At 43.5% G+C, this 12,088-nt stretch overlaps 1 protein-coding gene across 24 annotated transcripts in view; it reads right to left on the bottom strand.

Annotated features, from left to right (window-relative positions):
• LOC144373881 (palmitoyltransferase ZDHHC19-like) overlaps positions 1 to 3,184 on the bottom strand; it is a 75,849-nt gene extending 72,665 nt beyond the window's left edge. For 22 of the 24 annotated variants that reach the window (XM_078036863.1, XM_078036864.1, XM_078036867.1 and 19 more), the window contains exon 1: positions 2,500 to 3,177. The gene's annotated coding sequence lies outside the window, so the exon portion shown is untranslated. Of the gene's footprint in view, positions 1 to 2,499 lie in introns of all 24 variants that reach the window. The other 2 variants (XM_078036859.1, XM_078036869.1) reach the window with 2 other exon arrangements.
• Positions 3,185 to 12,088: the final 8,904 nt, after the last annotated feature.

Raw genomic sequence — 12,088 nt, 5'->3', positions numbered from 1 at the left:
GATGGTTTCTAATGCAAAAATCTGAACAAATTTGGTGTCATGATTCCATAATTGAAACAATCACATAAGTTTCATTCTGTGCTTTCATAATGATACTAAGAAAAGAACGCTTCATCATGTTCATGCTAGAGAACAAGTCCATTATTTAAAAAAAAACATCCAGTAAAGAGAAAGAAATTATCCCATTTTCATATGACCTCTTCTGACTGAATTTGATCTGGGGAGTCAAATTGCTGATATGAGTGCGTTTGTTTTATAGAAATATCTCAACAAACAGTTAAAAGTAATGTTTACATACACTCTCGTCCTTTATCAATTACTGTTTAAGATGCAGACAATAATTGTTGATGGCTAACATTAGAAAAGATGATAACATGTTACTGTCAGTTAATGGTAACACAAAAATAATACCTATGAAGTTTTCTTTCTTTTTTCTCTATTTTTTTGGAGGCAGAGTCTCCCTGTGTTGTACAGGCTGACTCCTGGGCTCAACCAATCCTCGTACCTCAGCGTCCAGCATAGCTGAAACTACAGGCAAGTTACACCATGCCTGGCTACTATATTCTTGCCAGAGATGTGTCACTAAAACCTGATTAAGGCTCTAGATTTAATAGTCAAATTTCAGGAAATAGAGGGGACAAAGAAACATGTGACAAGGATACATTACCAAAATTTTGAGTAAGACAAACTATAAAACAAATGACCTGGTTTTGTCAATAAACCAATTGCAAATAAAAAAAAAATTAGGACAGGAATAAATTTCAAAAGCATTCTTTTACAAAAAACAAGGGTTTTATAGAAAATCACAATGTAATTTCAATGACATTGAAAACAAAGCACTGTGTGTCAAAATTTGATATAGCTAAAGCAGAGCATAGCAAATATACATTCTTAAATGTTTATTTAAAATAAATGTTCAATAAATTAAATAAATCATGATAATGTAGGGACTTCTCTAGGAAGGGAAAGATAGTACCAATAAATATTAATGCAATATGTCTTGATAGAATTAAAGAAAAACTATATTCCACAAATTAAAACTCATATCTGATAATCCAAATATTAATTAAGTAGCATGCATTCTGCATGAAAAGCCTAACAATAGTAACAATTAATAATGATGAACAGGTGGATAGGACTTTATGTTTAAAGAATTTTTCATAGGCCCATTTTACTTCTTGGAACATCTTTTTGAAGGAGTTATCAACAGTTATAATTCTAAGCCCTTCTTATTTGAGTAATGCCAGCATTTACTCTATAGATATAAAGAAATATAAGCAATGTTATCACTCGAATTCACATCCAAGGAGCCAGGTGATCAGAGATTTGAATAAATTGCACAAAGATACACAGGTTATACATGGTAAAACTAAAACCAATATCTATTTAAAGACTTTCTGTAATACTTGTGGTTTTTCCTTTTTATGCCGCTATTTCATTTTAAGATAGAATCCCCTAATAGATAAATATATAAACATACACACAATTAAGTTTAGTTAGAAGAACAGGTGGAAAATTCATATGGCAGCACAATAAATAATATAACCAGAGTGCCAAGCATGGTGACACATGCCTGCAATCCTAGCTTTGGAGGAGGCTGAGGCAGGAGGATCACAAATTCAAGGCCAACTTGGGCAATGTAGCAAGACCATGCCTCAAAATAAAGCAATTCTTACAAGGGCTGGGGATGTAGCTCAGTGAAGAGCACCCTTAAGTTCAATCCCTAATACTGGGAGAATATTTATTTATTTATCTGGAGAGTATTTCAAATAATGATTTTTCCAGACATCTTGTCATCCTCTGCACTAGTTAACCCATCTTCCCTAAAGTTCTAAGTAGGTATCACTACAAGTCAAAGTGAAACACTAAGACAAGTGAAAATTTGAGCCTATTTTAAAAAACAACTCCATACTATAGTTTTCAATGATACCAAACAACCTAAGAGCTGAGGACACTTACAGCACTTTGGATTGACCTGTAGACACTGTAAAAAAAAAAAAAAAAAAAAAAAAAAAAAAGCTTTCTTAATCTTATTCAGAGCATTCAGTCATCTGTAAAATCACATACTTCCACTGCTGGAAGGTGTAGTAGCAATGTATACATTCAACACCTTTAAAATGAGGTACAGGGGCTGGGGATGTGGCTCAAGCGGTAGCGCGCTCGCCTAGCATGCGTGCGGCCCGGGGTTCGATCCTCAGCAGCACCACATACCAACAAAGATGTTGTGTCCGCCAAGAACTAAGAAAAAAATAAATAAATGTTAAAATTCTCTCTCTCTCTCTCTCTCTGTCCCCCTCTCTCACTCTCTCTTTAAAAAAAAATAAAATAAAATGAGGTACAAAAGATTATGAAGTTTGCTTAGGGTTAAATACATACAGAGTAGCAAAGTTAGGAGCAGAAGCCAAGTGCAAGTAACAGTGCTGTTTCTGGAAGGAACACAGAAACCATTTTTTTCCAATTTTTGTGCGTAAAGGCAGACGTGGGGGAGGGGGCGCTTACCTCCAGCCCTTCAAAAGGGACAAAGCTGGTCCTGGCAAACCCATCGATGATGTCCTCTTTGGCCAAGGTGGACTCGCTCCGCTTCCTCCGCGGGGGTCTGGGCAGGACCAGGCGGAGGACAGGGGCTTCCCATTGTCTTCCTCCTAGGAGCCCGACGACAAAGCCAGCGAGGGCGCCCGGAGTCCAGCAGGCCCCACCGCCCGACGAGCCAACCCCCAGACGGACCCGGGAGCGCATCTCCCGGTCTCGCTGCGACTGTGACCGCAGCTTTTTGCAGAGTCCAAGGCCCCGATCCGGTCCATCCATGGCTCTGCCACGCCGGGGTCCCCGCGCTCACCGCCCACGCGCCACAGACTCCGGCCGCGGTTGGTGCCAGAAAAAAATTGACACGGAGCTCTCCCTCCCGCAGCACGGCGTCCCTCCGCCCCGCGCAGACGCTTACCGCCCGCACCCGCCGGCGAGCCCGCAAAGGTCGCAGCAAAGTGGGGGCGCGGAATGTCGCCCGCCCCTGCGCGGGAGAACGCCCCCGCCGCTGCTCACGCAGGAAACTCACCGCCCGGCCGCAAGAAGTCCAAGCGGCGCAGCCAGTGGCGGCTGGGACCTGACAGCAGCCAACAGGATCACAGGGGCGGCTGGGGGCCAGCAGCGCTCCCGAGCCCAGGGCATGCGCGCTGGGGCGGCCGGGCCTGCGCAATGGGGGTAGCGGGGCGCCCCGCGGGGGGGGGGGGGGGGCGCGGGGGCCGCGCGGGGGGGGGGGCGGGGGGAGCGGGGGGGCGGGGCCGCGCGGGGGGGGCGGGGGGCGGGGCCGCGCGGGGGGGGGCGGGGGGAGGGGTGGCGAGGGCCGCGCGGGGGGGGGGCGGGGGAGTGGCGAGGGCCGGGGGAGGGGCGAGGGCCGCCGGGGGGGGGGGGGGGGGGGGGGCCCGAGGGCCGCGCGGGGGGGGGGGGGGTGAGGGCGCGGGGGGGGGGGGGTGAGGGCGCGGGGGGCGGGGGCCAGGTCCACGCGGGGCCTGCCCTCCGGAGCGCCCCGCCACGGGCCCCGACCCTCCGCACTAACCGTGGGTCTTCCTGGGACCCTTGCTCCTCCACCCGCCTGAGGAGCCCCAAGGTGTTTCCCCCAGGCGACCCTTGGGGTCGGAGGAGGAGGCTCTGGGCCAGGACGCCGCCGGGCGCTGTGGCCTGGGCAGGACCAGGCGCCGCAGAGGGAGCGGGCGTCAGGTCGCGCGAGGCCCCGCAGCGCTCCTGCAAACTTTTCCTCTCATGGCGCCACTGAGCGAGGCCGAGCCTCTACTTACAAATTAATCATACTCTTTCATGGGCTCCAGATGCTTTCTAAGTGTTGGCTTTGCTAAATACCCAATGAACTTAGCCTTTAGGATATTTACAGTGGCTCTTAATGAACTTGTATTCCAAGTAAGCCTTTTCTCTATTTTTTTTCTTTTGAAGCGACAGCACATTCACAGAAAAGTTGCATAAATAACACATAAACTCCTATATATTTGGTCAGTAATTTGTTTTTAACATTTTGCCACAAACTTCATCATTCTTGTGCACCATTTTACTCCTTTTAAGAGTAGTTTTTGACACTTTCCAGTTCCTTGGAGAAGAACAGGAAATATTTCTGATTGCTTTTGAGATCATTTTTGGAATACATGAAAAAATCAAATGTATCACAAATTTTCAAATATTTGATATTTGATATTGACTCCTTTAATATTTCAGTGGTATATTTTAGAATAAGTATTTTCTTTCTTTCTTTTCTTCCTTCCTTACTTTCTTTTATCTTTTTTTTTTTTTTTTGCAGAAGCTCAGTACAGTGATACATTTCAGGAAATTAGATATTGATAAAATCTATTACCTAATCTACATTTCATATTCCAGTTCTGTCAGTATTCCCAGTAACATTTTTAGGATATTTTTCCCCATTATAAGATCTAGTCAGAATTTTACTACATTCTCCCATTTCAATTTGCAATATAAATAGTTCTTCAGTATTTATCTTTCATGACTTATTCAAATAACTAAGGTCAAACACACTTAACTAGGTAAATCATTATTCATCCAACAAATTCACATGAATTTTTATCTGATTGCTCTATGCAGATTTAGTGAGATCTACCATGGTGGTCTCATAATATTACTTGTATTAACCACTTATATTGTAATTCAGTGTTCTTCATTAAAATGTAAACACCTTAAAATATAGTTTTTCTATTGATTTTTACTAGAGTTCCTACACATGGGAAGTACCCCCCCAAAAAAAAAAACCTGGCAGAATTTACTAAAATAAATGACATATTTTATAAACACTTAAAAATTAGATATTAAACCAAAGAAAGATTACTATTTTGTATTTCTCTGTCCATGTTCTCTCATGTATTATCTTATTAATCTTTATTACATCCCTGTAAGATAAGCCTTTTTATCATAAACATGGCACAAATAAAGGAAGTAAAGCACAGAGAAGTGAAGAATGTGCCTAAAAGGTTTAGGAGGTGTAACAATACACCTTCCCCTGAAGCTTTAAACTAGAGACCTCCTAAAAAAAAGGAAACAATACTTTCTCTAAATTTGCTGAAGTCAGAGAGTACATATGTCTTTAGCAATGAAGGACAGAATGATATTTTCATGTGAATGTAAAATTACATCATAAAGAATTTGTGAATTGGGAAATGAGATTATTTTCTTCTTCCTATTAATGATTGAAGAATGTTTTAAAAACTAAAATTCATCTTTATAAAGAGTAGTTCATATGAATTAATATGAGGAAAAAATGAAAAACAAGATTTATAATCAACCATGTGAGGGGACCGATTTGTAAAGAGCAAAAAAGAAAAATGTTTTCTACAAAAAGAACTTTAAAATACTGCTATCACTAACAGCAATTCAGCAATATATTTGAAAATAAATTTTAGGCAACTGTGTATGTATGATATCTAACAATTTCTCATTATATAAATGTTTTTCCATCTGACCATATAATGTATGTACTTTGGGGAAACAAAATTCAAAAACTATTTAAATACTAAGTTCACAAATAGATTTTTCTTGTCACTGAAGTAGATAGCCACTTTAAATTAAAACAGCGGCTTAAATCTACTCTGATATTGTGTTTTATATTCCTAAAGAAAGTGATAACCTTAAGTCACACTAGTCCAGCCTTATTTCTTATGATTCTCATTCCAAAGTATCAGGAAACTGAACTTATTTTGAATGAGTACTAATTAGTATTAAAATACTAAATAGTATCATGGAAATCATGTCTCCAATACATGTCCTGAATGTATAAAGAATTTCTATTTATAAATTATTTAAAAATTCTGGTTAGAGAATGGGCACAGGACTTACATAGATATTTTTTCAAAAAAAGGGCCAAAAAGGTACTCAACACCACTAATCCTTAGGGAATGAGATGTGCAAGGTAGCCAAAAGGTGGAAGGAATCCCAAGAATTCGTCAATAGATGAGCAGATAAACAAAATGTGGTACATATATAAAAAAGAATATTGTCATCTCTCAAAGTTATGTATGTAAGCATCACTGATAATGGTGTTTGTTGTACTAAATTTTCTTCCAGTTTTCTGCATAAGATGTAATTTATTTTTTTATGGTTGAATTTTTTTTTGCTTTTATTATATTTTATTTTTATGTGGTGCTGAGGATCAAACCCAGAGCCTCACACTTGCTAGGTGAGAACTCTACAAGTGAGCCACAACCCCAGCCCAACAATGTTTTTCTATTACTGATAAAACTTGCTATTATGAACATTCTTTTGTGTAAATTATTTTAACAATATTTATTGAACACCTACTATGTGCCAGGTACTGTGATTTTTTTTTTGTCCTAACTGGTTTTACATGACAGTAAAGCAGAATTCATTTTGACACAATGTACACAAATGGAGCATACATTCTCATTCCTCTGGTTGTACATGGTGCTGAGTCACACCAGTACTGTAATTATACATGTATATAAGCTAATAGTATCTGTTTAATTGTAATGTCCTTCCCATCCTCAATGCCTCACCCTCCCCTCACTCTCCTTTGCACTATCCAAAGGCCCTTCATTCTTCCCTACCCCCACTCCCACTGTGGATCAGCATCCATTTATCAGAGAATACATTCAGCCTTTGGTTTCTTGGAATTGGTTTATATCATTTAGCATGATATTTTCTAGTTCCACCATTACACTTGCAAATGACATAATTTTATTCTTGTGCATGTCTCTTGGTATACTTATGCAGTTAATTACTCTGTAGTACATATTCAGGGATAAAAATGTTTTGTCATCAAGTATGTATATCTTCAAGTTTAAGAAATAATACTAAGCAGTTTTCCAAACTAGTACAGATTTCACTGCTACTAGAATACATAAAAGATCATGTTGCTCTTTATACATATTTTCAATTATTAAGTTCTGTCATATGTGTGTATGTAATGGTATCTTGTGGTTTTAATTTGTATTTCCTTGAGTAGTAATAATGAGCTTGAATATATGTTCACTGGCCATTTGGATAATCTTTTGTGGAGTTATTAAAATTTTTCCCGTTTTAAGTATTTTCTCTTGGCTTATCCTTCCATTTTACACTTCTATTTGTTTTTCAAATCTGCCATGCTTGAATTAAAACTAATGATATTCCATATTTATGCCAAGGATTACAGTTTTGTTGATTACACATGGGTGGTTTCCTTGTAAAAATTATTTAAAACTTTAAAGTACCTAGTAAGAGAGAGTAACTGCTCTTTGCATCTGCCTTTGGAACTGGTTCACCCGGGTGTGGATGCCACTGCACTGCAACACAGGACCTGGGACTGCCGTTGGTCCTCATTCCCACTTGCCACACATACCCTTTAGGCCAGTTCCCACAGGGAGTCTCAGGACGGGAGAGTTAAGAGGTGCTGCTGGGTATGGCACCAGAGTCCTCCCACTTCTGAAGGTCAGGCTTAGTTCCAGGGACAGTTGTCACTTGGAAAGGTTCCACAATGCCTGGGACAACTCACCACCTAGAAAATACACATTCCCATAAAAACAAAACTCCAAACTGTCATTATGCTATTATTCAACTATTGCAAAACCGGATTTTTATCTAGCTCAAATGATGTGTTATAATTTGATAAATTTTTATCTTTACATATTGAACAATTTCTTATTAAAGGAAAGTTGAAAATCTGATAGATATAATCTAATTATAATATCTAATTACAGGATGAAATAAATTACTAAAACCAGCTTAATGAGTCTTAAATACTAATTAATATTCAGACAAGAAGCAGGAATTGTGACATTGCTGTCAGCGGAGGAAACACAGGCGCACCTGAGGGAGCAGGTCGTCTGTCATGTGGATCTGAAGTGCCCACTCCCTCTGCATCGTGCCAGGGACACCAGAGTCAGGAAGCTCCTGCTAATGACAGGCGGCCATGAGCGCCACTCATCAGGCGGACATGCTGAGGGGAGACCGTCTTGCTAAAATCAGCTGGGGAGTCTGGACGGGAGCTGACCCGTCATGTTGCAAAGAGCGACAGTTTCCAGAATGAGTAGGAGTGCGGGTCTGCTAGAGGCAGGTGGCTGTGACAGGTGTGCAGGCAAAGTGGGTTACCGTGTGCACACTGGCACGCTCTTCAACACAAAGGGGCAAACCGGGTAGACCTGGCCAGACTGCCCCACTCGAGTGCCCGTCCCACCACCAGCAGGAATCTGGGGACTCGGCCACCTCTCCCTGCAGTGCTGTCCTCTCGCACAGGGTCATCCACTTGTGTGTGAGGTCAGCTGGGCTCTCTCCAGGTAGCGCAAAGGGTTCCTGGGTGTGTTCAGTGCCCATTAGTCCCTTGTCCAGCTGCACTCTCCCAGCTCAGGAGGCCCAGGCTCTCCCTTCAGGGCTCTGTCGGCCCAACTCTGCCATGGGTGACACCATTGCATTCCAGGTCCACAGAGAAGAGAGCCAGCACCAAGCACAGTGACAGCGCACACTGTGCTTAATTATATGTATGTAATCCCAAGAAAACAGCTAAAAATTCATCAGAATAAAGATGTTTGATGAAATCATCATACAAAATCAATTATATTTCTACACACATCAACAAAAATCAAGAAATTAAGAAAACAATTCTATTCACAATACTATTGAAAAGAACAAAATCATTAAAAATAAACTTAACAAAATAATTATAAAACTTATACTCTGAAGATTATAACTGTTGAATTAATTTGAGGAAGCCTTTATGAATGAAAATGTCATTTGATCATAGATCAGAAGACTCAGCATCGTTAAGATGACAATATGTCCAAAATGGACCCACATAGTCAACACAATACCTATTAATATCCCAGATCCCACTTTTTGCAGAAATTGCCAAAATGATTCTAAAATTTGCATGAAAATTCAAGGAATACAAAATATTTAAGGCAGCCTTTAAAGAAAAACAAAACAAGCCAGATGCATTGGCACATGCCTATAATCCTGAGGCAGGAGGATTGCTACTTTGAGGCCAGGAAGACCTTAAGAAACATAGTGAGACTCTGTCTCAAAAAGTAAAAATGGTTGGGAATGTGGCTCAGCAGTTAAGCACCCCTGGTTCAATCCTCTGTAAAAAAAATGAATAAATAAATAAAAACAAACTTTAAGGACTCATGTTTATCATTCCAAAATATGCTATATGCTAAGTAATTAAGACTAATAACTGAGTCAGCTGGAAAATAGAGACACTAATAAAAAGGGAAGTAAAATAGAAAGAAAAATACAAATATTAAGTGTTACTCATAAAAGGTTCACAGTCGCTGGCATCCCACTGTGGCCGCAGCCAGTCCAGAGTGGGAGCAGCCTGGGACAGCCACTCCGGACCCATTTTATGTGATTTATTTGCTCGATATTTTCTGGTTAAATGAAAAACTGTGTGAGTCATCTTAACCTATCCTGTGTCAAGGCTGTAGCAACTGTCACCTCGGAGACATGGGAAGAGGGCGATTTAGGTCAGACAGACACCCTGAGCTGCAGTGTGGTGGGAGGGGGAGGGGGAGATTCAGTGTTGGAGGACTGCAGAGAGAAAGAAGTCCTTCTGCGGAAAAATAGAGGCCAAAGGTCTCGTCCTAGTGAGGGAAGGGAGAAAGCTCTTCCTAGTAGCTCTGGAGGGCAGGAGGAGGGAGACAGACTGGGCTCAGTATTCAGGGGGAGGGCACGGTCCTCACTGTTCCCCAGGACTGGCCCTCAGGAGTGTGCACCAGAGGCCCCTATTCCAGGATGGCCTCAGTTCAAAATGACTCCAGCTGCGCTGCCTCTTTTCCCAACAGGGTCACATCCTGAGGAGGAGGGGCTGGGGTGGGAGGGGCCCTTCAAGCCCCCCACCCACTCCCTGGCCTTTATTCCAAAAGCAGGAACTGGGCCACATCCTGTTCCTAACTGTCCAAAGTCATGCTTTCCCTTTAAAAATGACACACCTGTCTTAAATGAGTCTCAAAATCACTTGCAGATCTGAAATGTCAGTTTTCTACCATGAACTGTTTTCATGCCAGAATTAAATCCGTCACTCTGGTGCCTTAGCTTGTAATCCCTGCAGAACAGGATGGAAACCTGAGGTCAGCTTTCCCAGGCTCCCAACCTACCTACCTTCGAAGAGGCACAGAGGAGACAGAAAAGTGATTAGCACATGAGCCGGAGGGGGCGAGAACAGGACAGGCTTCAGGAGGAACCTGACCAAGAACCATGAAAGATGGCACCAGACCTGAGCGTTTATCAGCGTTCAATGAACATCTGCTGTGATTGTTCAAACCAACAGAGAAATGCTAATTTAAGGAAAGATGAGTTGGAAAAGAGAAAGAAACTAGTGAAGGTTCAGAAATACAAGTCCTGAGTCCCTCCAAGAAGACCGCAGCCCCCACCCAGGTAGGCAAGGGCGAAGCACATCAGACAGGGAGACTCCTGCGTGGAGCCGGCTCCTCCCAGGAGAGTAGAACCCAGAGCTTCACGGTGTACAGACCCTAGCTCACCACAGGCCATCACTGCATTGTGGATAGAAAGGAAATAATTATCAGAAAGTGTGCTCCTCCTTAAGGAAAGGGTGCTCCAGCGACACCCAGGATGCCCGTCTGCCTCCGATGCCACCTGCGCCCTCCCCAGTGCAGTCGAGCTGCTGACAGCGCTAACCCTGTCCTCAACTCCCAGTCTTTCTCCTTGCCCTCCTGCAAAAGGCACATGTGGGGCGGCATTCAAGGGAGGTCCCGGAGCACCCTTCCACAGGAGCGTGGAGTGGTGTCCTAGGTTGGTACTAAGCACCCTTTTACAGGAGTGCAGGACCATCCAGAGCACCCTTCCACAGGAGTGTGGGGCGGTGCCCGAGGGTGGTTCTGAGCACCTTTCCACAGGAGCGCAGGACCACACAGAGCACCCTTTTACAGGAGCGTGGGGCCTCATCTGAGGGTGGTCCTGAGCACCCTTCATCGGATGCTGGCTTTGATGTCCGGCCAAGGCCAGCCCTGCTCAGCCAGGTGTTCCCAGAGACTTCAGCTTTGACTCCATTCCTGTCCTCAAAAGAATCGGTGGCCTGTGGTCGTGCCGCGTGTCTTCAGTACTGTGGTGTTTTCCAGGGCTCCTTAGGACTCCGTTTATCTGCTCCCTCCTTGGGGGCTCCCTGCGTCAGTGAACACAATCCATCACACAGAAGGGAAGCGGTCAGCCTGGAGTGTGCTGACTGGTTTCCCCAGGACTTTGGACCTAGCTTAATCCTCCCTTGGATGCTGCTGCTGTTGATAACAGCATGTGGGACAGAGGGTCCTGGTGGCTGTTGGTGGCCCCACACGCCCACCCTGGCTTGGGGGTGAGGGTTCTACAGTAAGTGCACTCTAAAGGCTCAGCTCCCCTCTAATCCAGAGCCTGAGTTTGGGGAGGGTCACACAGTGACTGACCTGGCCAGGACATGTCTGTCCTACAGACCTTTATCAGGCTCACAGAAGACCCAGACCCGCCTGGCGCCCAGGCGGACAGCAGGGGTCTATATACAATTGAATACACAGCCTGTTTCAATCTAGCATCATCCAGTCACAGCAATTATAGACAGCATAACTTAATTATCATCATCTTAATGGCTCTCCTCTCAACCATTACTTCTGACAAGCTGGGGTGGGGGTTGAAAAACCCTCATGAGGCTTGAGACAAGAACTCTGGTGTGTGCGGCTTTGGGCGAGTGGGGTTTTGCAAAAGCAGCATAGTCGAGATTCAAGTCCCAAAACAACATGTCGTTGACCCATATAGAGTGCAGTTCAGTGGGCTTTGGCATTCCATGGTGATGCACAACCCACAGCACTGCCAGTTTTAGAATCTAATTTCCTCAGGAAGAAATCCCATCCACTTTGTCATCACTTCCAGTGGGGCAGAGTGCCCGCACCCCGCTCCGGCGGCCACCACAGTGCTTCATGTCTCTATAACACCTGCTCCAGGGGTTTCTCTGAACCACAGCATACTGTGCTACAGGCTCTTATAACCGGCTTCTCCTGCTTAACGTGTTCTCAGAGCTCATCCACATCGAGGCAGATGTCAGTTCTTCATTTCATTTTGTGGCCAAATGAGATCCCACTGCCTGGTCTGACACATTTTTTATTCACCT

Source organism: Ictidomys tridecemlineatus, unplaced genomic scaffold (genome assembly GCF_052094955.1).
Source record: "Ictidomys tridecemlineatus isolate mIctTri1 unplaced genomic scaffold, mIctTri1.hap1 Scaffold_52, whole genome shotgun sequence".
In the NCBI taxonomy this organism is placed as follows: Eukaryota; Metazoa; Chordata; class Mammalia; order Rodentia; family Sciuridae; genus Ictidomys; species Ictidomys tridecemlineatus.
Note: the sequence above shows the minus strand (reverse complement) of the source record. Positions and strands in the feature narration are given on the sequence as shown.